Source organism: Chelonoidis abingdonii, chromosome 3 (assembly GCF_003597395.2).
Source record: "Chelonoidis abingdonii isolate Lonesome George chromosome 3, CheloAbing_2.0, whole genome shotgun sequence".
In the NCBI taxonomy this organism is placed as follows: Eukaryota; Metazoa; Chordata; order Testudines; family Testudinidae; genus Chelonoidis; species Chelonoidis abingdonii.
In genome coordinates this window covers 84,576,671-84,596,707 of record NC_133771.1, presented here as the reverse complement: position 1 = coordinate 84,596,707, position 20,037 = coordinate 84,576,671, and the positions used below count along the sequence as shown (strand labels likewise).

Sequence of the window (20,037 nt, the reverse complement as noted above, 5' to 3'; positions counted from 1 at the left end):
GCTTCCTGCAAGCAGCTCCCCGTCCCTGCTGTTGCTGGCAGAGGCATGCCCAGGCGGCTCTGCAGGCATGCTGTCTCTGTCCCCGCTCCCTGAGCACTGAATCTGTGGCTCCCAGCCCCTTGGCTGGGAACCATGGCCAATGGGAGCTGCAGACAGAGGCACCTGCAGACAGAGGCAGCGTGCCTGCTTGCAGAGCATCTGGCCATGCCTACACCACCCGAAGCAGCAGAAATGGGGAGCCGCTTGCAGGGAGCTGCCAGAGGTGAGTGCTCCCCCCCAGTCCGGCACCCCGAGCCCCTACCCATGCCCCAAGCCCCCTCCTGGACCCAAACTCCCTCCCAGAGCCTGTGCCCTGCAGCCCCTCCCATGCCCCAGCCCCTGCACACATCCCCTGCCCCTGCACTCCAAACCCCTCCTTCTGAGTTAACTTGCATTTTTAATTTACCAGCGCCCCCTATTTCCCCAACATGCCAATTAAAAATGCTTTTACTGTAAAACTGCATATTAAGCTTGAGAACCAGTAAAGTCAGGAAATTAGTTAAGATTTAATGTATAAAATGTCAGCCTGAATTTGTGGTGGTTTTTTTTCCTGGTTAATGTCTCAGTTTAAAATGATTTAGTTATTCGGGTCATTTGAAGTAGATTTTGGCTTGCAGAATAACTAACCTCTGAGTTTGTTAGCCCAAAATACTGTTAGTACTGATGATGTCTTCCCTGGGGACCCAATGATGTTTTGGGTCCTGTAAGGGACAGTGGGAAGATGAATGAGTCATGATAGTTTGACACATGGTTGGTGGAGTTCTGAAGGATGCAGTTAATAAAATTCCGTATATTTGCATCCTGTAATTAGTGGGAAATACTTGAAAGTTTGGGTCAGTTTAAAAAAAAACCAAAAACTTATTCTGATTAGTTGTGAATATCCATTTTGGTGTAAATCCAGCTAATTGGGTGAGTGACATATTTTTCATATTAACAGTAAATACAGAATTTTAGCTAGCTGAAAACTGTATTACTCCTAAAAGTAAAGTATTTTAAAAGGGCGGATTGTCTTGTAAATCAGTAAGAATGCATATTTTCAGAAGTTGTATGTTGAGAAAATGGTTTGCTATACCCATATCCATTAAACAAAAGAACAGCATCATCAGTATCATAAACAACTGTATTCAAGAGAAATGGAATAGAACACTCTGTCTATATAACTGTTTCTTGTTTTGAGACTGCTGATGTTTTCTGGACTCTCAACATTTTTTGGAAATAGAAACTTGTCATTTGTATGGTTCTCCCAACAATCAAATGCTCATAGTAATGTCTTGTGTTGGTAGTTATTTGCTCTTATTTCATGACTAACTTTATAAAAAGTATAGTGAATGATTTACACAATTACCAAGTGAGTATTAAGGTATATCAGGCATATTAGAGAAAGGAAATAATATGAGTGAAGGTCTCTCATTTGGCATAGGATGATTATATTCAGGTCCTATAGAATCCTGTAAAGATACTTCAAGGCATAATTTGGTGATCAGTTGTTCTCCAAATGCACTTAAGTTAGGACAAGTAGTATACTTAGTTTGCAGCTAGGGAGATTCAGATTAGCTATTAGGAAAAATTTGTAACTATAAAGATAGTTAAATACTGGAATAGGTTACCAAGGAAAGTTGTGGAATGCCCTTCATTGGAGGGTTTAAAGAACAGTTTAGACATACACCTATCAAGGACAGTCTAGATCAGTGCTTCTCAAAGTGGCAACTCATGGACCGGCTGCTGGTCCGCAGCGAGTTTCATCATAAGAGCGTTGAATAGGATAATAATATGGCACTGGTCCCTGGCACATTGGAAAAAAATTGCCGATCCCCCACATCAGATAGCTTGAGAAGCACTGGTCTAGGTAATACCTAGTCCAGCCTCAGCCCTAGGGAATGGACTAAATGAACTTTTCAGATCCCTTTCAGTTCTACACTTCTATAATTTTTTTATTACTATGAAGAATGAATTGAGGAGCGAATGACCCTATTATAACTTCTCTTGGCACATTCTGTGGTTACATTGGTCTAGCGGAATCAAATGATCATATTATACAAGTGAAAGTTTGTTTTAGTACCCTCTTAATTGAATTTATTCTCTAGCAATAGGCCCAGTTAAGTGCTGGGACTGTTTATGATGGCTCTACTAATAGATACTACTATTGTTATAGTGGTTTAAAAAATCAGTTACAAAATGTCATCTCAGCTAAAATAAAGCTTGCTAGCCACTTGTTAGACTATGTATTAAGAAACATCTAGCTCAGTTATAAGTGTAACATAAGTTAGCTTTCATTGTAACTGCATGTATCTTTAATGGATAAACCAAAAGTTGGTGTTTATCAGTTATAGTGAACCAGAATTGTACTACGTATGTTTGGGAATGATGGTCTTAAGACAGGAGTTTGCCTAGTAAGGTTGGTTTTATACAGATTTCATTGTATTTTGTGAGAACCAGCACCTGGGAAACCTGACATCTAAATAAGAAGTTTAACAAGCTTTTGAATACTTTCAAATGCTAATTTTAATGTTTCAGCTCTCTGTAAAAGAGAAATAAGAAAAGCTTGTGAAACTAAGAAATCTCTTTTTAAGACATGCTGTACCTTTCAGTATATTTTTATAGGCTTTCGTTTAGATGTGATGATTTTAAACCTCTCTCTGAAACGAAGTTTATGACCACAAAAAAGAAAAGAAAGTAGCATTTGTGATAACTGCTTCATACCTTATGATACACATCTGCAGATTGTTTTTTTTATGAAACTTCAAGTAAGTTTCTTCATATCTTCCACAAAAACAACGATAGTTACATTTTTTAAGTATTGCTAGCATAAACAATTCTGTATCAAACTTAGTGGATGGCTTAAGGCATTAAACGTGATTTTTTTGTAAATAGCAAGTTTGCATAATTTTCTGATGTCAGAAGAGACAATCAATATTACAAATATTATAAATTAGTTTGGGTTGGGTCTTTCTAACTGAAGTGCAGTTGCTTTGTCTGGTTGCATGGGTAACTTTCCATCAATGCTCTCTGCAGCCCTAGTGTCCCTTAAGGGATGAGAAGTAACAGTGGATTTATGGCAAATCTTGTGTTGGGATTGCCTGACCTGGTGTCATATCATTCTTCAGTCCCTTTGGTTGGCCTACTGATCAGCCCCCAAATCAGGGAAGAGGTCAGGTCTCTGCCCATGTACCTGTGGTGATCTCATTTATCCTTTCAACATCATTAAAGGCTCATTTCTAAGTTAGTGTTTTTTACGTAGAGGATTGGCTCCCTTGGGATATGTATGTGTGTCATACTAGTCCCAGATGCAGGGAGAAAGGTGAACAGGACAGAGGAGAGAAACGTTGTGGGGGCAAAGAAGAAAAGCTGAATAAGAGATCCATGAGAGTGTTTTGATGACAAAGCTGTATCTATATTTCTAATTACAAGGACATTTCTTATTGTTGTCCTTGTCTCTGAGTCACTTTATTGTTCCATCATTATGATGGATCAAGGAGGCCTGACAGGTTGTTGGGGTTTTTTGATGTGGGAAGGGATTGGCTTAATAGTTTTTTCAGCTTGCTTTTTACATTAGAAATTCAGGTCTTGTGTCTATTGAAATGATGTCACAGGGTCAAGAAAGTGAAAGCTGAACAGCTTAAGAGGGGAAATTATTTTTAATTGAACTGTTCAAAACTTTATCAAAAACTATTAGTAACAGAAGTTGTAAGTGTTAAAGGAAGTCTTGGTTAAAGATTCAGCACACCTGCTTTTCATTTGATGTGAGAGCTCATAAGTAAGGCTATGTTTTAGTCATGGGTATTTTTAGTAAAAGTCACAGAGAAGTCACGGCTGTAAACAAAAATTCATGACCCGTGACCTGTCCATGATTTTTACTATATTCCCCTAACTAAAACTTGGACCTGGGAGCTGTGGGTAGTCTGGGGGCACCACAGGTGATCTGGCGGGGTAGGGGGTGGCATGTGGTCCGGGACCCCCCACTGGTGCTGGGATGGGGAGAGTTGACAGGGCTGGCAGACTCCCTACCCAGCTACCCGCGGCTTCCTGGGAGCGGCCAGTATGTCCCTAGGGGGAGGGAAGGCCAGGGAGGCTCTATATGCTGCCCCAGCTACAAACACCGGCTTCGCAGCTCTCATTGACCGGGAACTGCAACCAAGGGGAGCTGCAAGGGAAGTAGAGCCCCCTGGCTCCTCTGCCTAGGAACTGTAGGGACGTGCTGGCTGCTTCCAGGGAGTCCCCCGGAGGTAAGCATCGCCTCACACCCCAACCTCCTCCCCCAGCCCTGAGCCCCCTCCCATACCAAAACTACTGCTGCTGCTGGCAGGGAGGGGCCTGGCAGCCCTGGAGCCAGCTGTGCCAGCTGCTGCAGAAGTCATGGAGATCACAGAAAGTCACACAAGCCATGACCTCCATGATATACACGTAGCCTTACTCATAAGATACATGCTCTGAAATGTTCATGGGTTCCTCAAGCAAAACCAGTGAAGACCAGACTTTGTTTCTGATACTTGAAGTAGAAAATAAGCAGCAGAAAGTTTTTTAAAAAAAACTTGTATGGCTTTCTTTTTGTATATTATAGAAGATAAAAGGCACACTTTTTTTCCCTAAAAATATTCCCCATAAATCATCTTTAATACCCCTTTCTATTGCAATGCTTACAAGAAGTTGGATAGCTAAGAGATATATTACTTTTATTTAAAAAACTACTGCATACTACTCTTTTACGTCCTTACACTCTCAACCCTATTCTACTGTTTTGTTTACTCCTCTGGGTCATGTCTAAAATATTTTGAGGTACATTCTTAAGGCACTGTAAAATAATAAATAGGAATAGCTAGGATCTTGCATTGAGTTGGCACTTCAGGATTGCATTGTGCTGAATATACATGACACACAGGGCTCAACAAAAGATTGTTAATATACTTTATCCTACTGGTAGAGACACTTATTAGCCGTGCTCCTACAATATATTTTGTTGTGTTGACCAGCACATTTTGACAATGAGGAACAGATCACCCTAATCTCAAGTGGGGTTTTGTAACCTAAACAAAAGTTGTCTGTTTTAAATTAGTAAAGCAGATAATATTTATTCGGAAAATTGTCAGGGGTTCCGTATGAGAACAAGTGAATGGGAGGGTAATAAGTTCTTTAATCATTAAACCATCTTTTTCTTCTCACCCTCCAGCCCCCAGAGCTCTGTCAAAATTTGAATAGTATTTTTCTCTGTTAGTAGGAATTTGGGTAAACTTGGGACAAGGCTAGGTTATTTTCTTGCTTTTAGGGAATGGAGACATACATCTGTCAGAGCAAGTTACATTTCAGAAGGAAACTGTTTTTTAGTTTATTATTTTCTCTTTTTAACTTGCTATTTTTGTGTCCAGTATAAAACAAAAAACACCAAACAAATGCATATTTTCAGAATTTTGGCTACACCTCCACTGCTGGACGTGGTGTTTCTTTCTCACATCTCTCTTGTCTGTAAATAATGCCTATTGCAGTCTCAGGAGCTTTATTAGAATTTCTCCTCACTTTGACCCTGTTTCTTCTGAAGCCCTTATTCATTCCTTAACGGCTTCTTTTCTTATCTTCCTAAATATTTATTCTTCAGAGTGTTCAGAACGCTATGCTCAGACTATTCTCTCCTATCAGGAAATGGAACCAGATTGATGATGGAAAACAGAAGCGTTCTCTCATCTCTAAATCAAATTCAGAATCACCCTCTGGTGCTTATAACACCATATACTTACTCCATCTTATTTTGAGCTTGCAGCCATCTTTCCTTCAGTGTTGGCTTGTTCTGTTTTTTCCCCCCCGCACCTAAAAACAGTTGGTCTGTCCCAGACATGGTAATAATACTCAAGGGGAGGAAGAGACACTACAGATAGTCCTGTCTGAAGATTTTGTCAGAGCTCCTAGTGGGCCCAAGGTGAGGTGTGGTGCTCTTTCCCTTTCTACCTTCAAGAACCCGCCTACTCAAATGTTCACTCAAGCACATACCTCACCATTACAGTCTACTGTTTAAAATGTTCGTGAATGTTGATTAGCTTATGGCTAATTACCATGAATGCATAGCTGGTTCCACGTTATGGACTGCATTTGACCACTTAGCATGTGTTGTGTCCTTCTAGAATTTGACTCTGAGATTTTTAGGGAAATGGTGCTTCTCATAGATCCATTTTGTTAAAGATAGGATTTTCTGATTCAGTTGAAAAGGAAAGGCATAAACTTAAATTCAGTAAAATGTTAAAGTAAATTTTTCTGGTCATCTTCATTGGGAGCTGCTGAACAGGGGTCTGCAGAAAAAGGGAATTTGAGAAGGAGATCCTCCTGCTGAATGAACAAGGTGCGAGTACTAACTGTGGGGTGAGTGAGTTTGTTTGGCTGTTTGTAGTTTTTCTTTCTCTTTCAGAATATTTCAGTTACAGGGTCAGTTAGGATAGTGTGTCTGGGGACCATTTGTGCCTTTGTTCCCTGGATCAACCTCGGTCATCTTTGATCCACCTCAGTCAGCCTTGTGATCACCCTCCCCATTGTGTGATTCACGAGGGGGTAGGGCTGACCTAGGAGAGGAGGCCTTAAAAACCAGAGGGTAAGCAACCAAGGGGAGTTTGTGGGAAGGAATATAATCGCTATGGTTAGGAAGGACTGCATTGTCAGTACCAACGCTGGTCCTAGCTCTTCCACCTGCACCTCTATCCAGACAGACAATCTAACCATGAATGTCTCTACCCAGATCCTGGTGTGGATTTGCAGAGACTGTGGCTGGCATTTCCCACTCTCAGAACGCCAGGCTGGGGGGACCATCCAGTGTGAAAGGTGCCTGCTGGTAGAATCTCTCAGGAAGCAGGTGGAAGAGCTATAGGAGGAGATGGCTAGGCTGAGGAGCATCCGTGGCCATGAGGAATTCCTTGAGAATACTCATATGGAGTCATGCAAGGCTGAAGAAGCTATCCAGCTACAGAGGACTGCTGTCACACCACCGGGGAGGAGGATATAGCTCTGTCTCAGGGAGGACACTGGCTGATGATTACTTCTGGCAGCAGGCAGTGCTCCACACCTGCTCTGAACCCACCCACCATGGTGATGAAAAATGGTTATACTGCCCTGACAAAGAGCAATGAGGAATCACCCCCAAAGGTGGAAGCAGAGAAGCCATGTACCCCCAAGGCTGGGAATACTGAAGCCACCACTCCCAGGAGGAAATATAGTGTAGTAGCGGTTGGTGACTCTCTTCTGAGGGAGATGGAGGGACCCATCTGTCGCCCTTACATGGCATCCCAAGAGGTATGTTGCCTGCCAGGGGCCTGTATCAGAGATGTTATGGTGGGATTGTCAAGGATCATCAAGCCCTCTGACCCCATGTTACTCATCCATGTGGACAGTAGTGATACTGTGAGGTATGACCCTCAGCAGATCAGAAGTAACTACAGAGCACTGAGAGTAAGGGTGAAGCAGTTGGGAGTGCAGGTGATGGTCTTCTTCATCCTTCCAGTGAAGGGTATCAGCCCAAGCAGAGACAGATGCATCCTTGAGGTGAATGCCTGGCTGTGAGGATGGTGTTGCCAAGAGGGTTTCAGCTTCCTTGACCATGGTATGCTGTTCCCGGAAGAAGGACTGCTAAGCAGAGATGGGCTCCACCTATCAAGGCAGGGGAAGAGCATGTTTGGAAACGGACTGGCTAACCTAATGAGGAGACCTTTAAAGTAGGTTTGAAGTGGGCAGGTGACCAAAGCCCACAGATATGTCAAAAATATGGAGACCCGAGAGAAAGTTTAGAATTTGGGGGGAGCAGGGGCAGTTATAGCAGGGATAAGGAAGAGACAAGATAGAACTGGGGGAGGTGGGGAATCAAATCGGTATCTTAGATGTCTATATAGTAATGCGAGAAGTATGGGGAATAAGCAGGAAGAACTTGAAATGCTAGTAAATAAACACAACTTTGACATAGTTGGGATCACAGAGACTTGGTGGAATGATAAGCATGACTAGAATATTGGTATAGAAGGGTACAGCTTGCTCAGGAAGGATAGGCGGGGAAAAAGGGAGGAGGTGTTGCCTTATATATTAAAAATGTATACACTTGGACTGAGGTTGAGATGGAAATAGGAGACAGACTTGTTGAAAGTCTCTAGGTAAGGATAAAAGGTGTAAAAAACGGAATGATGTCATGTTAGGGTCTACTACAGACAACCTAACCAGGAAGAAGAGGTAGATGAGATTTTTTTAAACGCTAACAAAATCATCCAAAGCACAACACTTGGTGATGGGGGACTTCAACTACTCAAACATCTCTCTTGGAAAAATAATATAGCAGGTTACAGATTTTCCAACAAGTTCTTGGAATTTATTGGAGACAATTTTTTATTTCAGTAGGTGGAGAAAGTTACTAAGGGAGAGGCTGTTCTTCATTAGATTTTGACAAATAGGGAGGAACTGGTTGAGAATTTGAAAGAGGAAGGCAGCTTGGATGAAAGTGATCATGAAAGGATAGAGTTGATGATTCTAAAGAATGGTAGGGGGGAGAACAGCAAAATAAAGACAATGGATTTCAAGAAGGCAGACTTTAGCAAACTCAGGGAGTTGGTAGGTAAGATCCCATGGGAAGCAAGTCTAAGGAGAAAAACAATTGAAGACAGTTGGCAGTTTTTCAGAGAGACGTTTTTAAGGGCCCAAGAGCAAACTGTCCCACTGTGTAGGAAAGATAGGAAGTAGGGCAAGAGACCACTGACTTAATTAGGAAATATTCAATGATATACAACTCAAAAAAGAGTCCTACAGAAAGTGGAAACTAAGTCAAATTACAAAGAATGAATATAAACAAATAACACAAGTATGTACAAAAACGACGAGTCTGGTGGCACCTTAATGACTAACAGATTTATTTGGGCATAAGCTTTTGTGGGTAAAAAACCTCAAGTAAGTAGGGACAAAATTAGGCCAAGACACAAAATGAGATCAAACTAGCTAGAGACATAAAGGGTAACAAGAAAACATTCTATAAATACATTAGAAGCAAGAGGAAGACCAAGGACAGACTGGGTAGGCCCATTACTCAATGAGGGGGAAAAAACAATAACAAAAAATGTGGAAATCGCAGAGGTGCTTAATGACATCTTTGTTTCAGTTTTCATCAAGAAGGTTGGTGGTAATTGGACATCTAACATAGTGAATGCCAGTGAAAATGAGGTAGGCTAAAATAGGGAACGAACAAGTTAAAAATTACTTAGACAAATTAGATGTCTTCAAGTAACTAGGGTCTGATGAAATGCATTGTAAAATACTCAAGGAGCTGACTGAGGAATTATTTGAACCATTAGCAGTTATCTTTGAAAAGTCATGGAAGATGGGAGAGATTCCAGAATTTATTTATAATTTGAGATATACCAATCTCCTAGAACTGGAAGGGACCTTGAAAGGTCATTGAGTTCAGCCCCCTGCCTTCACTAGCAGGACCAAGTACTGATTTTACCCCAGATCTGTAAGTGGCCCCCTCAAGGATTGAACCCACAACCCTGGGTTTAGCAGGCCAATGTTCAAACCACTGAGCTATCCCTACCCCCCCCCCCCCCCCGAAGACTGGAAAAGGGCAAATATAGTGCGAATTTATAAAAAGGGAAATAAGGACAACCTGGGGAATTACAGGCCAGTCAGCTTAATTTCTGTACATGGAAAGATAATGTAGCAAATAATAAAGCAATCAGTTTCCAAACATCTAGAAGGTAATAAGGTGATAAGTAACAGTCAGCATGGATTGTCAAGAACAAATTGTGTCAGACCAACCTGATAGCTTTCTTTGACAGGGTGACAAGCCTTGTGGATAGGGGGGAAGTGGTACACATGGTATATCTTGACTTTAGTAAAGCTTTGATACTGTCTTGCATGATCTCGTAAACGAAGTAGGGAAATGCAACCTAGATTGAGCTACTGTAAAGTGGATGCATAACTGGTTGGAAAATGATTCCCAAAGAGTAGTTATCAGTGGTTCACAGTCATGCTGGAAGGGCATAACGACTGGGGTCCCACAAGGATCAGTTCTGGGTCCAGTTCTGTTCATATCTTCATCAGTGATTTAGATAATGGCATAGAGAGTACACTTATAAAGTTTGCAGATGATACTAAGGTGGGAGGGATTGCAAGTGCTTTGGAGGATAGAATTATAATTCAAAATGATCTAGACAAACTGGAGAAATGGTCTGAAGTAAATAGGATAAAGTTCAATAAGAACAAATGCAAAGTACTCCACTTAGGAAGGAACAATCAGTTGCACATGTACAAAATGGGAAATGACTATCTGGGAAGGAATACTGCAGAAAGGGATCTGGGGATCCTAGTGGACCACAAGCTGAATATGAGTCAACAGTGTAACTGTTGTGAAAAAAAAAAAAGCAAACATAATTCTGGGATGTATTAGGAGAAGTGTTATAAGCAAGACTCAAATAATTTTTCCGCTGTACTCTGCGCTGATTGGGCCTCAGCTGGAGTATTGTGTCTAGTTCTGGGTGCCACATTTCAGGAAAGATGTGAACAAATCAGAGAAAGTCCAGAGAAGAGCAACAAAAATGATTTAAGGTCTAAAAAACGAGACCGATAAGGGAATATTGAGAAAATTGGGTTTGTTTAGTCTGGAAAAGAGAAGATTGAGAGGGGACATAACAGTTTTCAAGTATATAAAAGGTTGTTACAAGGAGGAGAGAGAAAAATTGTTCTTATTAACTGCTGAGGCTAGGATAAGAAGCAATGGTCTTAAATTGCAGTACGGCAGGTTTAGGTTGGACTTCAGGAAAAAACTACCTGAAATACCTGTCAGGGTGGTTAAGTACTGAAATAAATTACTTAGGGAAGTTGTGGAATCGCCATCATTGGAGATTTTTAAGAGCAGGTTAGACAGACACCTGTCAGGAATGGTCTATACTCAGTCCTGTCACAAGTGCAGGGGACTAGATGACCTCTTGAGGTCCCTTCCAGTCCTATGATTCTATGATTCTCTCAGTCCTGTCAAACAATTAGAAAACTAGCTTTACATGTCTTTTATGGAGAGCATGATTTAAATTTTAGGCAAACCCAAGTAGTGGTTCTTTTTAGGAATCTTCCATTAGCTTAGACCAATGTAGCGCTGAATGAAAATATTAATTAATATTGCTAAAAAATATAACCAGTGAAAGTTAAAGAGAAAATACAGGTTTTTTAGTACAACACTTTTAAAAGCTGTGATTATTGTGAGTGGTTTATAGAAAACAGTAATTATGCTATGATTCTGTTCCTTTAGTGTCCCTCCCATCCACCTCTGTGCCTTCTGCAACTTCTGTTTTCAAGTATCTGGTAGACATAAATACAAACTGAGGGATCTTTAAAAAATATTCTGTAAAGCTACTATATTACTTACTTCCTTCTTCCTAGTTAGTCAGTTGTCTGAGGCATGCTGAGAGAAGCTGGAACAGGTTAATGAAATGGTATCTTAAAGCTTTCCTTTTTTGCCATTTCAGGTTTGTCGTTAAAATATTATATCTCTGTGTTTTGTAGCTGAAATGTTTGAATGGTGTTGGTTATCGATTACTAAAATTCTTGGACTTTTGTGTCCTTTCCTCATGGGCACGATTTTGTGTTTTTTCTTTGTTAAAAGTATTTTTCTCATACCACATTTTTCTTTAGAAATTAATATTTTATCATTTCAAGACATGACAGTTGGGGTGTTTTTATGGAATAATAATCAGATTCCTTTATTTGGCCTAGCTTAACAGCTGCCAAGATGTGTCATTGTTTGGCCATAATATAAGCCTTGTTACACTCCATATTTAAGTAATAAGATGTATGTTTTCACATAGGAGCAATGGGAAGAAGTACAGTTGCTGTTTCTGCTTAAAGAAAAAAAAATACTTTGGCCTGATGCCTTGCATATCATCTCTTGAGGTTCATCTAGATACACTGATGACCTTGAAGAGGAAAAATATATGGCCAGTTTCTAATGCAATAAAACAGAACATTTACAATGAAACTTCAATACATGAGCTTGTACATTAAGTGAAGATAATTACAGAAGTTATATCCTACTTACATCTGGAAAAAAAAATATGTTCGGGGCTTGACAATCAGGAGACTGTAACCTGCTGCTGTGTCAAATAATTTTTCAGAGTAACTGACCCATTAATATAGTTACATGCCTGCAACAAATTGATTTGAATCTTATCAATAACATTGTGTTATCACCTCTTCCTCCCAAAAAAGTAGTTGTGGAACATTAGTCAGAAAACTAAAATAATATAAACACTAAAGTTCACTAACTTCTAAATCCTCCATGTAATATTGTTAATTTTTTCCATACTCTTTATCTTCCATTTTGCCTATTCTGTGTTCATTTCTGGTTTTTCTGCCTCTTCTCCCCATCTCCTTACCTGTTGTTGAAAATTTCTTATTATGACTCTTCCTAATCTGTGGTGTTTCCCGTTTCCCACAAGGATCGTTTTTAGATTTTGTAAGGCCTCAGGGCAAGTTTTTTAACATGTACCTAGTTTTCCCCCATATAGCTTTGCCTCGCTAACCCTTCTATCTCTCTGCCCATTCCCACAAGAATACTTCCTTCTTGTTAGGTTTCTTTTCCCTTTCCCTCTGCCTCTATCTGGATTTCTGTTTCCTCTCTCTCCTCCTTTGCATTGTCAACAAAAGAAAAGCAAAAACTTTGATAGCATACAAATTAAAGTTTTAACATTTTCAGAAGGAAAACTATTTAAAGAATGAACTCTTTTTTCCACAATAAGCCATTCTCTGTTAGGAAGGCCATTCTCTGTCGCCTGTCTGGAATAGAGCAATGTCACTTTCCCTTGTAACAATAATTTAGATAATTGTGTTTATAACACATTTTCAAGCAGCTATTGCTTGTTGGCCATTTGTATCGTGTCTAGGGTACACCAGCAGTTTTACTGTGCTTTGTAGAGGTGATGAATCAAAGGCCTCTACATCTTATATTCTTAAAAAATTCTAAATGGCCTCCAGAGAGAGAGAAAACTGTATAAGAGTTCTTTGTCCACTGGAACAGTGCCCGTTCCATTGGGATAAATGCCTTGGGGGGGGCGGGGGGAATTTACAGGTTAAACTACCTTTTTTTTTTTTTTTTTAAAGCCATGTCACTACACACTAATTTTAAACAGCGCTTTAAAGTTTTCCTTATTTATATTAGGTGTCTTGTTTGCAGTTTGGACATGAAGAATTGTGATTCTTCAGCTTGGTTGCTCAAATTGATCCCAAAGGCACAGTTTCACTCTGCAGTGAAGTTAAATACAATTTTCCAATAAATAGGCATAATTAGGTAATATAACCGTAAGATGGCACCCTTAATAACGAGGTGTCATAGGCTTCTGAATTTCCTGACTTATTTAATATTAATGAACTTAATTTCAATGTGTTTTGAATTTGCATGTTTATAACCAAAGTCACAGTTGAATAACTATATGCATGGGAAGCCTTCCTTTGTTGGGCTCTGTCAGCTCACTACTCTCTCCACTTTCAGATCTCTTTTTAATACCTGCCTCTTCCGTGATGCCTATAAGAGATCAACCAATTAAATAATGGATTGAAGAACACATGGCATTAGTTGGCATTTACTTTAGAAGTCATCCCTTAAAGAATGAATTCCATGTGTTAATGTAAAGAAGCAACAGTTTATTCCCATTATTAATGTTTGGTGAAAATTCTGTTAATCAGCTTCATAAGATGAGATATGAAATCTATATCCCTATGTGACATCATTTGCATCTATTTCTCTGCAGTTATTTAGCCTGAATCTTTTACCATGGAACAAATTACTTTCTCGTTCTCCATAGCAGATCATTATCACCTAATACCTGGAAGTAATCTGGAAATGCCTGCAAACTTGCCAGCTTCTCCGAACAGTGAGTTCACCTTGCAGTGCTCAGAGGTATCATCTGGACAATTTTATTTACTTATTCGGATTTCTTCAGTAATAAAACAGTTGGCAAGAGGTCAACATATCATGGGGATTTTTACATAAAAAAAAGTGATTGTAAGACTCCTTTATGAAAAAGAAAAAAACACTTTTTTTTCCTATTTGTAGCAATGTAATAAATACCTTGTCAGTATTCAGACATACTTTGTTTGTCTGAAAAGGGTAACAGCTAGACTGCAGTCACAGGTAGGCCGAGCACATTTTTATCTCTAACTCTTCCTATGCTCCATTACCAAATCATCATCATCAGCATGATAGTTGGTTGTTTGACTCTGCATTTTTATGATACAGGAACAGGAACAGTGAAATAAATTTGTTAGTCTCTAAGGTGCCACACAGACTCCTCGTTGTTTTTGAATGATTTTGGCACACTTAAGTTTAACAGAGGGATCCTTCAGTAGCCAAGCCATGAAAGAACTACCAACTTCAAATTAAATGTTAATTCTATATATAATACAATGTAAATATGGTTGATAAAGGATAAGTTTTAAATGTGATGCTTCTAAATGTTTTTTGTATGCGTGAGGTATTCTGGATAAAAAGAGAGCTTCACACACATAATATGACTGTTTGAGCAATTTAAAGTGATTTATAAAGTGTTTGTAACTAGCCCAACAACAAGGTTAGAGCTACAATGTAGGACTGGTGCTGACTTTGGAGAAGGCTACTTCCCCTCTTCCCAGATAGAGGCAATGTGTGCTAGAGGTCTGATCAATGGGAAAGGTGGGTATTTTTGATAGGAGGGGTAGATACCATTTTACCACATTGACTTCTAGGCATAATTCCATAGGATTGTTGGTGCTATGCAATTTCAGAGCTAATTTGTCAATAGGAGCATCTCATGGTCTGTTATTCAGCTGGCATCTTAACAGTCAGATTGATTTGTAATGGTTCTATCAAATACTTATGGTTACACATCACTGGTATGATTTACGATGTCTAGATGTGGAGTACAAGGAACATAAATGCAAGTTAGTTGCTTGTGAAAGAGAGTGAATTGAGTGACCTGGAAGGTGCAATCCTTTATTTCTACAACTAGTAGAGCTGTGACAGCAATAATATAAGCTTCATAATTGTAGGTCACTGATGTCTCAAAGTTCTTCTAGAGGAGGCACTCCCAAAAATTACTGCATGTCTCCATGCACTTTGGATTCTGGTCATCTCTGCTAAGGCTGCGAAAGACAATTAAATGTTGTGTGCTGTGGACAATTGTACACTAGCTTCAATCATCACCTGATTTTACATAGGCCAACTGTGATGGATAGGACAGGGGCTGTTGCAGGCCGAGGGAGAGACAGGAGATGGGTCATCTGGTCTCATTGCTTCCTGCATTTGTGTTATACAGGAGGTCAGACTAAAAGATCACAACAGTTTCTTCTGGCCTTGGAATCTATGATTTGTAAACAGAATTTGCTTGAAGAATACAGGAGGCTGGGTGGGGAGGGAGGTGCTCTTTGGTTTGTCTACACTACTGTGGTAAGTCGACCTAATTTACACTACTCCATCTATGTGAATAACATAGGGAGTTGATATAGCTTAGCTCACCTTCTGCGGTGTCTACACCGCGCTGTGTTGATGGGAGATGCTCTCCCGTTGACTTATCTTAATCTTCTCATTCTGGTGGAGTACCGGAATTGACCGGAGAACGCTCCGCTATCAATTTAGCGGGTCTTCACTAGACACACTAAATCGATCCCACTGCATCAATCGCAGCAGCGTTGATCCCTGGTAAGTGTAGACATGGCTTCTGTGAGCCTTGAGGCCAAAACACCCTGCAAGTACCTGGACCAGAAAGAAAGAGGTACTTGCAGTTTACATAAGAAAATCTTCCCTTGTGAATTTAAAATGTGGGGGAGGGGAGGAACTGGCTTCGGTGCTGGGGGTTGACTTCCCTCAGCCGCTGCTCCCAGGGACCGCTCTCCAGATGGCCTGCAGGCACCCCTGGAGCCACTGCTTGAACCACCCCGAGACCCTTGCTGCTCTGGCAGTCCCCAGGATGTCCCTAGGATTGCTGCTTGAGAGCTCCCTGGAGCCAGCCGCACTGGCCACTGCTCAGGTGGTTACTGCTCGGGGCCACCCAAGCAGCGGCCAATGCAGCTGGTCCTAGGGCAGCCCCTGGGATTGCTACTCAGGCGCTTTCTGGGGCCACCCTGGTCCGCGGGACCAGCCAGACCAGCCACTGCTTGGGTGGTCCCTGGAGCCAGTTGTCTGGGGCCTTCTGAGCAGTGACCTGTGTGGCTGGCCCTGGGTCACTCCAGCGACAGCCGGTCTGGCTGGCTATGGGGCACCCAAGCAGCTGGTCCTGGAGTCAGCTGCTGCAGAAGTCACAGAGATCGCAGAAAGTCATGGAATCCGTGATTTTTGTGAGAGAACTACAACCTTTTTTATGGGATGAGAAACAACCTGTTCAGAGGAAGTAAAAAGAGTGCTGTTATGCAGCAGAAAACAGTTTACCTGCTGCTGGTATGACCTCAAACACATTCCACCAACAATCTTATCTCTGTCAGATACACTGGACTACATCCTAGAACTAAAAATCTCAGGGCTATCCTCAAGCTCCGTTAGAGTCCACATGGCAGTCATCACAGCTTTCCATTCTCCAGTAAAAGGTTTTTTTCCCCACTCAAAACGAAGTTCCTCATGAAGCTTGGAAATCTTTTTCCACCTGTCAAATGTCCTGCTCCGGTTTGGGACCTCAATCTGGTTATTAAATGCCTTACAAATCATGGTTTGAACCAATGGCTACCTGCTCACTCCTCCATTTATCGATGAAAACAGCATTTCTGGTAGCCATCACATTGGCTCAACTTTCACAATATCTTTTACGTTATGGCCACACCTCAAGATTTTACCCAAAATATCTTCTTAGTTGGTGTTAACCAACCCATTCACCTTTCGATCTTCCACTCTGCAGCTCACCTAGGCAAAGAAGAGCGCTGTTACCACACAGCTGTCAGGAGAGCCATGGACAAAACCTTTCTGAAAGACTCCCAAATTATTTCTTGGGTGCAGACAGATCAAAAGAGTCTGCAGTCTCTAAACAAAGACCTTCCAAGTGGATAGCCGACTGCATTGTTTGTTGCCACCAATCTTGTCATTTCCAAGCACCCTCAGACTACATGAGGTCTGTTTCTGCTTCTACAGCGATGACTTAGATCTCAACACATATGTTTGCTGAGCACTATCCAATAACTCGTGGCTCTGCTTTCAAATGCTGCATTTGACTGGGCTATATTTTATTCAATATTGGACTCAGCACTGTAGCCCCACCTCTTTAAGGGGAACTGAGTGGTAGTCACCTAGAGTGGAGCACCCAAAGGGACACTACTTGAAGAAGACATGGTTACAAATTCTGTGCTATAACTATGATTCTTCAAGATGTGTGTCCCTATGGGTGGTTCACTACCCTCCCACCTTCCCTACTGCTTTGGAGTTTCGCGGTAGAGAAGGATCTCAGAGCAGTTTGCCTTCACAGTGCTATATAAGCGGCAAAGAGTTCTGTGGCACCTCATAGACTAACAAACGTATTGGAGCATGAACTTTCGTGGGTGAATACCCACTTCGTCGGATGCATGCAGTGGAAATTACTATATAAGTGCTATATAACAACAGCATTGTAGCGGGGTGGTTACCTGATCCTGCCCTTTGGGGTGGAAAACAGCCCAGGAGAGGGCTGTGGGTGGGGCAAGAAGCCTGGCTGATTAGGGAAGGTAGGCTCAGCTGTGGCCAAGCCCCAATCAGGCCCAGCTGGCCCCTATAAGAGGCAGTGAGCCAGGAACCCAGTCAGTCTCCCTCTGGCTGTAGAGGGAGATGACCCTGGCTGCAGGGAGCTAGAGACAGGGTACCTGCAGTCTGAGTGGAGCAGGGCGGGGGAAAGGCAGAGGAGCTGGGGAGCTCCAGCCTGGAAAGCCGCAGGCTGCGTCCTAGCCTAAGGCCAACAGGTACTGGGGGTTGCAGAGGGCAGCCCAGGGGTATGCAAAGGCAGCGGATCCAAACCCAACATTGCCAGTGTTGAGTAGGCTGATACAGCAGTCTGCCCCAGGGCCTGGGGGCTAGATAATGACTGGCAGTAGCCCGATACTGAGGCGAGGTGGAGATAGTGGGTGGGGGTTTCCCAGGGAGGGGAGACCCTGAGAGAAATGGGTTACTGCCAGGGGGCAAGCATCACAGCTAACAGGGCACTGGAGTCCAGAGAGGGACACGGGGGGGCCAAATGGTAGTGGATCACCAGCCTGCAGAGGGCGCTCCAGGCTGGAAATTGAGCTAACTCCCTGAGAAACCAGCAGGAGGCACTGCAGGGGTGAGCCCGCACCCTTACGAGCATAGAGCACAAGACTGAGTAACATGTATGCACGGGTTGAACATCCAGTGCTATGAGAAATTTCCAATCAAAGGCACAGGGGGCACAAGCACACCTGGAGTGGAGCACCCATAGGGGGGACATCTTGAAGAATCGCCATTACTGCACAGGGTGGGTATCCATTTTTTATGGGGTTTAGATGTGGATGGTAGGCAAGTTTTGGCACAAACATGCGTGTGGACCCATGTCCAGTCGCTAGTGTAGACATAGCCTACTGTCCCCTGCAGGGCCATCCCTAGCCATTTTGGTGCCCTACACAGCCCCGAGGCGGGCCTCCTGTGGGGGGAGGGGCTGGACCCTTAGTTTTCTGAACAATGGTTAGATGTACCATCAAGAAAAAAATACATAGATATGAATTGCTATTTCAGATCAATTACGGTTGACTCAGAGGGTTACTACTGTGATTTAGAAACAAAATAGTGAAGGCTTACACAGAGCACATATACAAATAAAAGGATGAAGCTTCAACTGGTTCAGATCTTGTGCCAAAATCAAACATGAAAAACTGGTTTCTGATCACTTTTCTGTGTGTCACTCAGCTCTCATCCCTCTGGTAAGGCCCAAGTATGCCTATATTACATGACGCCATATATATATGCAACCATGCGTGGGAGACTGTGTCTTTGTCCTCTACAAGCATGGCTCAAATCAGTCTACCAACCAAGCAGACATAATTTGGACAAGCTGGTTCCTTCTGCAGTTTTACATACATTCTGGAATGGTAGATGGACCAGGACTATTTATGAGTGGTTGACCCCCTTTTCACATTCCCTTCCAACAAGAATAGTTGTAGTAGATGCCTTTGCAATCAGCTGAGACACTCACCAGGCTTGGCTTTTCAGTGGCTAGATCGGGAAGAGAGAAGCTGCTCTGTAATAGTCCAAGAGTGTTTCTGACTGTTAAGTAAAATATCTCCTATATTCACCTATTTAGCAAAGTAGAAGTGTTTTTCACTTTGGGCTTCTACTTAAAGGATTCAGCCTATGAGAACAAGTATCTAGGGCATTTTGGAATACTTACTAAATCTGAAGTCTTCTGGCCTTTCTTTAAGTTCCCTAAAGGTTCATCTGGCAGATACTTCTGCCATTCACTCCCCATTTTCAAGGGAAAAAAGTGTTTCTCAAGCGAATTGCTCACCTGATTCCACCTGTAAAAGCATCAGTTCTGCTTTGGGACCTTAACACAGTGTTAGCTACTTTCATGGGGCCTCCAGTTGAACCTTTGGCAACTTGCTCTTGTTTGTCCCAGATCAGTGCCTTACCATCACAGACCCTAAGCTTTTGGTAACATCTCTGCTCACTTACCTGTCCTGGACGTTTGCAGCTCTACTACTCGATACTCCATACATACATTCACTCGTTAAACCATCACCATGACTTTGAGGGAGTATGTGAACTTTGGCAAGGTCATACTTCGGTCACTGTTTAGACTCTGAGCCCCACTGCCTGTGTTACTGAGTTCAGTATTTCAATCATTTGTGCATCTACTGTATAGTAATTTAATCTAGAAAAGATTTCCCTAGTTTGCTTATGAGACTATCAAGTGGGACTGTGTCAAAAGTCTTACTAAATTCCAGACACTTTAGTATATCACTTCTACCAGTCAAAGAAGAAAATTAAATTGGTTTGGCACAATTTGCTCTTGACAAATGTGTTGACTACTAGACATCCTCGTATCATTGTCTAGGTTTGAACAAATTGTT

General features: G+C 41.8%; 1 protein-coding gene across 9 annotated transcripts in view; it reads left to right on the top strand.

Moving 5' to 3' along the window:
* The window catches only part of ATG5 (autophagy related 5), a 138,845-nt gene that overhangs the window by 50,289 nt on the left and 68,519 nt on the right, over positions 1 to 20,037 (top strand). Inside the window, exon 6 of one of the 9 annotated variants that reach the window (XR_012655521.1) lies at positions 13,833 to 13,927. The exons of the other annotated variants lie outside the window; for them this stretch is intronic. The gene's annotated coding sequence lies outside the window, so the exon portion shown is untranslated. The remainder of the gene's footprint in view (positions 1 to 13,832; positions 13,928 to 20,037) is intronic. 9 annotated transcript variants of the gene reach the window in all.